The 6810-nt window shown below is 48.5% G+C and overlaps 2 long non-coding RNA genes across 2 annotated transcripts; one reads left to right on the forward strand and one right to left on the reverse strand.

The window, feature by feature from the left end:
* Positions 1–3632: 3632 nt before the first annotated feature.
* On the reverse strand, positions 3633–4024 carry LOC308480304. The gene is made up of 2 exons (XR_013988014.1): positions 3908–4024; positions 3633–3853 (listed from the first exon to the last, which is right to left on the reverse strand). It is a non-coding gene; the product is annotated as an uncharacterized lncRNA (long non-coding RNA).
* Positions 3948–6732, forward strand: LOC308480263. Its single transcript, XR_013987968.1, has 3 exons — positions 3948–4096; positions 4500–5776; positions 6406–6732. It is a non-coding gene; the product is annotated as an uncharacterized lncRNA (long non-coding RNA).
* The last annotated feature ends 78 nt before the right edge of the window (positions 6733–6810 follow it).

The raw sequence follows: 6810 nt of genomic DNA on the forward strand, positions 1-6810 counted from the left end.
AAGCTGAACATGAGTCCACAGTGTGATGCAGCAGGAGAAAAGGCTAATGCTATTCTAGGCTGCACCAACAGAAGTCTAGTGTCCAGATCATGGGAAGAAGTCATAGTCCCGCTCTCTTCTGCCTTGGTCAGACCACACCTGGAATACTGTGTCCAATTCTGGGCACCACAATTTAAGAAGGATGTTGACAAGCTGGAATGGGTACAGAGGAGGCCAACCAAGACAATCACTGGTCTGGAAACCAAGCCTTATGAGGAACGGTTGAAGCAGCTGGGTGTGTTTAGCCTGGAAAAGAGGAGACTGAGAGGAGATATGAGAGCCATCTGAAGGTAGTCCTGTATTGGGAAGTTATTTATGGTTGATGCTTTGCTGTGGTTTTATATGTGTTGTAAGCCACCCAGAGTGGCTGGGGAAACCCAGCAAGATGAGTGGGGTATAAATGACAAAATCATCATCATCATATATCTCAAAGGCTGTCCCATGGAAGATGGAGCAAGCTTGTTTTCTCCTGCTCTGGAGGGTAGGACTCGAACCAGTGACTTCAAGTTACAAGAAAGGAGATTCTGACTTAACATTAGGAAGAACTTTCTGACAGTAAAAGCTTTTGGACAGTGGAACAGTCTCCCTCGGGAGATTGTGGACACTCCTTCCTTGGAAATTTTTAAGCAGAGGTTGGATGGTCATTGTCATGTATGATCTAGTTGAGGTTCCTGCATTGCAGGGGGTTGGACTAGATGACCCTTAGAAGTCCCTTTCAACTCTACAAGTCTATGCTCTATCTATCTATCTATCTATCTATCTATCTATCTATCTATCTATCTGATAGATGGATAGAACTGTAAATGGACATCCGGTTAAGGATACAAAAGAATTTAAACAGTGGCCCTGCATATCATGGGATGCCCTGAGATGACCCCTACCCACAGTGACCCCTACAAGGCCCCTCTGCTCCCCTTGACACCTCTCTTATAGACTTGTGACCCAGCTTAACCGTCCCATCAAGGCATTGATTTTCCCACCTCTGGCTCCCCTGCCCAGGTTATGGCCCTCTTTGCACAGGAAACAAGATGTTTCTCTAAGTTTATGGCGCCATTAGAAATTCTCTGGGAAGCTTGAAGGCTCCAGGCAGGATGGTTCATGTTTCCCTTTTTATGGTGGTGTCTGGCTGGGAGGACGAGGGCAGCGGGGGAGGGGGAGGGGGCAGAAGTGACTCAAGAGCTTCGTTATCACCTTGGCTTTATTATAGGCAGAGTAAATTGCTTTTGTTTGAAGCGGCATAATGGTCAGAAAAGTGACTGTGTGGAAATGACATTTTCACGCTGCCTATTTATTCTCAGCTAGTGCTTTGCATATTAAGTTTGCTCCATTTGCAAACCAAAAAAGAATCAAAGCTTTGCACTGGATTTTTAAAGGCATCCCTCAGCTGCCAGTTTGCAAGCTTCTGCCTCTTGCTTCAAAACAGAACCTGAAGGTTGGATGGCTCTGCAGTATTTTTGGGAGGGGGTTGTAATATTGGGGGGGGGGTGTTCCTTGAGTTTCCTCCCACCTGCTCTGCCACCTGTAGCCTACCCAAGTTCCAGGGAACAGGATGAATCCCTCACGAAGAAAGCAGTATGTGGGGGCCCTTCTCTCCCGATCCGGGGTCCAGCCACCTCCCCGGCCAAAGGGAGCTCAATGTGACTTTTCCTGCCCCCTTAAGCACATTTAAATTTGGTCTCATTCACACAAACACACCCCGCCCAACACTTTGTGTCTTGTTTTGCAATGAGCAAAGCTGAGATGGAACTCTTTCCTGGAAGAGGCGGCCAACTGGTACGCAGGCTGAGACCCTATCTGCTCGCGGACTGTCTCGCCAGAGTGGTGCATGCTCTGGTTATCTCTGCGCTCTATGTGAGGCTACCTTTGAAGGTGACCCGGAAACTACAACTAATCCAGAATGTGGCAGCTAGACTGGTGACTGGGAGCAGCCGCCGATACCACATAACGCCGGTCCTGAGAGATCTGCACTGGCTCCCAGTACGTTTCCGAGCACAATTCAAAGTGTTGGCGCTGACCCCTTGAAAGCCCTAAATGGTCTCAGTCCTGTATACCTGAAGGAGCATCTCCACCCCCATCGTTCAGCCCGGACACTGAGGTCCAGCACCGAGGGCCTTCTGGCAGTTCCCTCACTGTGAGAAGCCAAGTTACAGGGAACCAGGCAGAGGGCCTTCTCGGTAGTGGCACCTGTCCTGTTGAACACCCTCCCATCAGATGTCAAAGAGAAGAACAACTACCAGACTTTTAGAAGACATCTGAAGGCAGCCCTGTTTAGGGAAGCTTTTAATTTTGATGCATTACTGTATTTTAATATTTTGTTGGAAGCCGCCCAGAGTGCCTGGGGAAGCCCAGCCAGATGGGCGGGGCATAAATAATAAATTATTATTATTTGGATGTCTTTAAATGAGGATTGGACAAATTCATGGCAGAGGAGAGGGCTACCCAAGGCTACCTGTCACGGTCTGATTCATGGGTGATCTGGTTCACGGCAGGGGACATCGGGACTGGGGGCAAGATGGCGGGGTGGGAGCAGGAACGGGAATCCAGAAGCCAGGAGTCAGGAGTCAGAAAGCCAAGAGTCTGAAGGTCAGAGAGCCAGGAGTCAAGAAGTCAGGGGTCCGAGGATCAAGAAGCAAGGAGTCATGAAGTCAGGGGTCCGAGGTTCAAGAAGCAAGGGGTCAAGGAGTCAAACACAGCAAGGCAGGAAGCGTGTTGCTGTGGCAAAGAGCCAAAGGGAAAATGCTGACCTTATATCCCTTCCCGGCTCTTGCCACCAGATGCTGTGAGTTTCCAATCGGCCTCACCTGTACGGCCGCACCTTGCCTCTTCAGAGCAAACTTGGGAAGGCCCCAGTCCTGCAAAGTCCTACTGGTCACAGGGCCTGGCTCCTGCATGCACACCTGACACTACCCTACCAGCCCTCTAGTCCAGCATCCGGTTCTTGAAGTGGCCAATCAGATGCTTCTTCCCACAAGCAGAAACTGAGCACAAGAGCAGCTCTCTCTCCACCTGTGGTTTCCAGCATCCGGGATTCAGAAGCATCGCTGCCTCCAGGGCGCAGCAGAGCCATTGTGGCAATAGCCATGGAGAGCCCTCTCCTCCTCCATGAATTTGCCTAAGCTTCTTTCAAAGCCATCCAACTTGGTGGCCATCACAGCCTTATGAGGGAGGGAGTTCCACAGCTCAACTGCTCACTGTGTGAAGTGTGGGAATGTTCAGGGTGGAAGGAGACGATATATTGTTTATTACTATCCTTCCTAACTTGCGCTAGCAAGTTCCTTTACTTAGCAGAGTTTACATTCCCCTTTTTACACACACAGCAGATAGCTGGTTGCAGGCTCGTGTGAGCCTCTCACTATTATACAGTTCAGTCTGTCTCAGATTAAATTGTACGTTCCTGGTAAACTCCCTTTAATCCCTTTTAAAAGAATAAAGACACGAACAATGTTAATAAGATTAGTTTGAATAAGGTTAGGATTTTTGTGTTTGTTTGTTTGTTTGTTTGTTTGTTTGTGTGTTTAAATATTTGGTGGAAAACTAATAAAAAAAATTGGGGGTTAGGGGGAAAAAAATAAAAGAATAAAGACACGACACTATTATTCAGTCAATAAAAGATGTTTACTCACATCAGTTCACAGTTGGATTCCTGAAGGCAGACATAGATACAAATATGTACATGTGGATCTACCCCATATGGGGGAATAATCCCAGTGCTTCTGCTAGCTGAGAAGCTAGCAGAGCAGTCCTAGCTAAAAAGCTACTCCAACAACGGAGGAAGTCAGAAAGAGAGTGGCAGGATGCCTTGTCCTATTGTTACCTGGACAGGTAAGGTCATGCCCACCTCTAGTCACATGCCTTGTCCTATTGTTACCTGGACAGGTAAGGTCATGCCCACCTCTAGTCACATGCAGAGGAAGGATGCTCCAGCCCAGGAGGAAACACATGTCTTCTCTAGGAAAACAAGGAATGTTGTGTTTGACTGCTCCCAGTGGATTACATCCTACTTGAAAGACTCTTTTATCTGCCTGAATTTTCCAACATTCAGCGTCATTAGATGCAGGTGAGTTTTAGTGTTATGAGAAAGTGGAGCAGGGTGTCCCGTTTTACCCTGCTGCCACCCCTACCCCCATCCCACCTCCCTCCCTCTGTTCCCACTGGGGGAGAAGTTGCACTGCCATAGGCATTTGGGGCAAGGTTATGCCGATCTGGTGTGAGGTCTTGCCCAAAACGGACCCCACCTTGCCCCCTGGGGTGCTTCTGCTGCCTGAAGCAGTGGCCTCACCCTGCCTAACTGGCTGGCTCCGTGAGAAAGGGAGGAAAACATTAATTTGCCCACTTTCTCCAGTGCCACGGAGAGGTGGCTGCTTGTCCCCGCGGCTACCTTGAGTACGAACGCCCAGTGTGAACTGCCATCATTCATTCAGGTGACAAGATTATCCTTTTTCTTCTCTTCTGGATCACAGCCCTGGATTCAATTTATCGGAAGCGGCCCTCCCCGGGAAAGGCAGCCGATCCATTTGCTGGAGAACAAAAGACAAGAGCCCGTGCCCCTCCCCTCGACCTTCTCCCGGGAATCCTGACACACGGAGAGGCTTTGATGCTCTAATGTCTCTTTTATTCCCTAACAAACGACACCAGAAAAATCTGCCTTTCCTCTGACAGCTGCTTCATCTGTAGCGCTGTAAACCTTGCTCTGTAATCAATAGATGTGATGTGGACAAGCCTCACCTTTTATGCTAAAGCCCTTAATGGGCCAGGAAGGAGGAGAGGTGCCCAGGGGGGCCCAGAAATCAAATACAGGGAAATAGAAAAAAAAGAAGAGTCTGCTTGCTCCATTTTTTTTATGCCACCAGGCCTGTTTTCCACCTTCGTTGAGGAACTAACTAGACATTCCTGCCGCTCCATCTCTTTCCCTCCCTCCCACTTTCTTGTACCATCAAAACACAACAAATGAGGCTATCGCAGAGTTGGGAGGGGTTCAGAAAAGGGCTGCCAGAAATGATCAAGGGGTGGAGAGACCCCCCCCCCAGGAGGAAAGGGGGCAGCATTTGGGAATTTTTTAGTTTAGAGAAAATAATAATAATTTATGATTTATACCCCGCCCATCTGACTGGGTCTCCCCAGCCACTCTGGGTGGCTTCCAACCAAATATCAAAAACAATACAGTGTCAGACATTAAAAACTTCCCTAAACAGGTGTCTTTAAAAAGTAAAATAGTTGTTTATTGCCTTGACATCTGCTGGGAGGGCGTTCCACAGGGCAGGTGCCACCACCGAAAAGGCCCTCTGCCTGGTTCCCTGTAACCTCACTTCTCACAGCGAGGGAACTGCCAGAAGGCCCTCGGCGCTGGATCTCAGTGTCCGGGCTGAACGATGGGGGTGGAGATGCTCCTTCAGATATACTGGACCGAGGCCGTTTAGGGCTTTCAAGGTCAGCACCAACACTTTGAATTGTGCTCAGAAAAATACTGGGAGCCAATGTAGGTCCTCTCAGGACTGGTGTTATATGGTCCCGGCAGCCACTCCCAGTCACCAGTCTAGCTGCCGCATTCTGGATTAATTGCAGTTTCCGAGTCACCTTCAAAGGTAGCCCCACGTAGAGCGCAAGTTAGAAGAGACATGATAGAAGTTTTTACTGAAGTAGTCAGATAGCAACACAAACCTGGCATAACCCCCTCCCCAACTCTCTAGCAGCCCCTCCTGCAACAGCTACTTTGCATTAACCCTGCATGCCATTCATGGCTGCAGAATAAGACTCTACTATTTCGGAAGCAAGTCCAAGCATTTAATGGCAACATTGTTAGAAAGAGTGGCATCCTATTTCTCTCTCCCCCCGTGTTTAAAAAATCACACTATATTTTGAACGGTTCCACCGAGCAACGAGATTAATGGGTGACGGAGTTTGCAAAGATTGCCTGCGATAAATAATTGGTGGAGAAGCGAGGAGGCAGGTGGCAAAGTTTCGCATTGGGCTGCTCCTGGGTAACGGATCACTCTTTGCTTCAGGGTTCATCAGTCTCTTGAAAATCTACACGGGTAGGTTTTTTGCCTCTCCAACTGAAGCAACCATGCATTTTCACCTCCTCACATTCCCAAAGAAGGGAGCACTGAATTTCCTTGGCCTGAGATGGTGCAGGATGGAAGGGGGAAGATACCTGCATTCTTTGCTTCAAGCTAACAAGGACGGATTTTGCATGAACTCACTGCGTGGTTGCAAAACTGCAACATTCCCTACGCATCTGCACATGCTTCCATCCTCTTGAAATCCAGCAGCAGCCAAGATATTTGGCAAGACAAGGATTTCAGAAAACTGCAAGACTTTTTTTTAACCTACAGGAAAGTCAAGCATCCCTAACTAGGGCCCATCCAGACTCACCCGGAAAATCCACATTTCACATCACCGATTCATCCCCGTGCTAGTGCACACCTGAGTGATTTATATTCAGACGCGATTTCAGCCAGGGATTTGGGGGTCTGTTCTCCTTGCTTTCTACTATTTGCTCTTTCAAGCAGCCCTGCCGCCTGCAGGAGCTGCTCCACTTCCAAAACGCCCTTGTCAAAAGAAGGAAAACATGGACAAAGGTGTCCAGGGAAAGATGGCAGAAGCCAAAGGCAAAGGACAACTTCCTGCCTGCTTGATCTGACTTCACTTCATTTGTAAGCCAGGAAGAAGATGGTTGAGGACTCCCACCTTGACCTACGAACAAATATGGTCAACATAGTGACTCGGGGCACCTGAATACTTTAATAACTTGGAGGAACAGGGGAACCTTGT

This window comes from Podarcis pityusensis (genome assembly GCF_964106645.2).
Source record: "Podarcis pityusensis genome assembly, chromosome: 6".
In the NCBI taxonomy this organism is placed as follows: Eukaryota; Metazoa; Chordata; class Lepidosauria; order Squamata; family Lacertidae; genus Podarcis; species Podarcis pityusensis.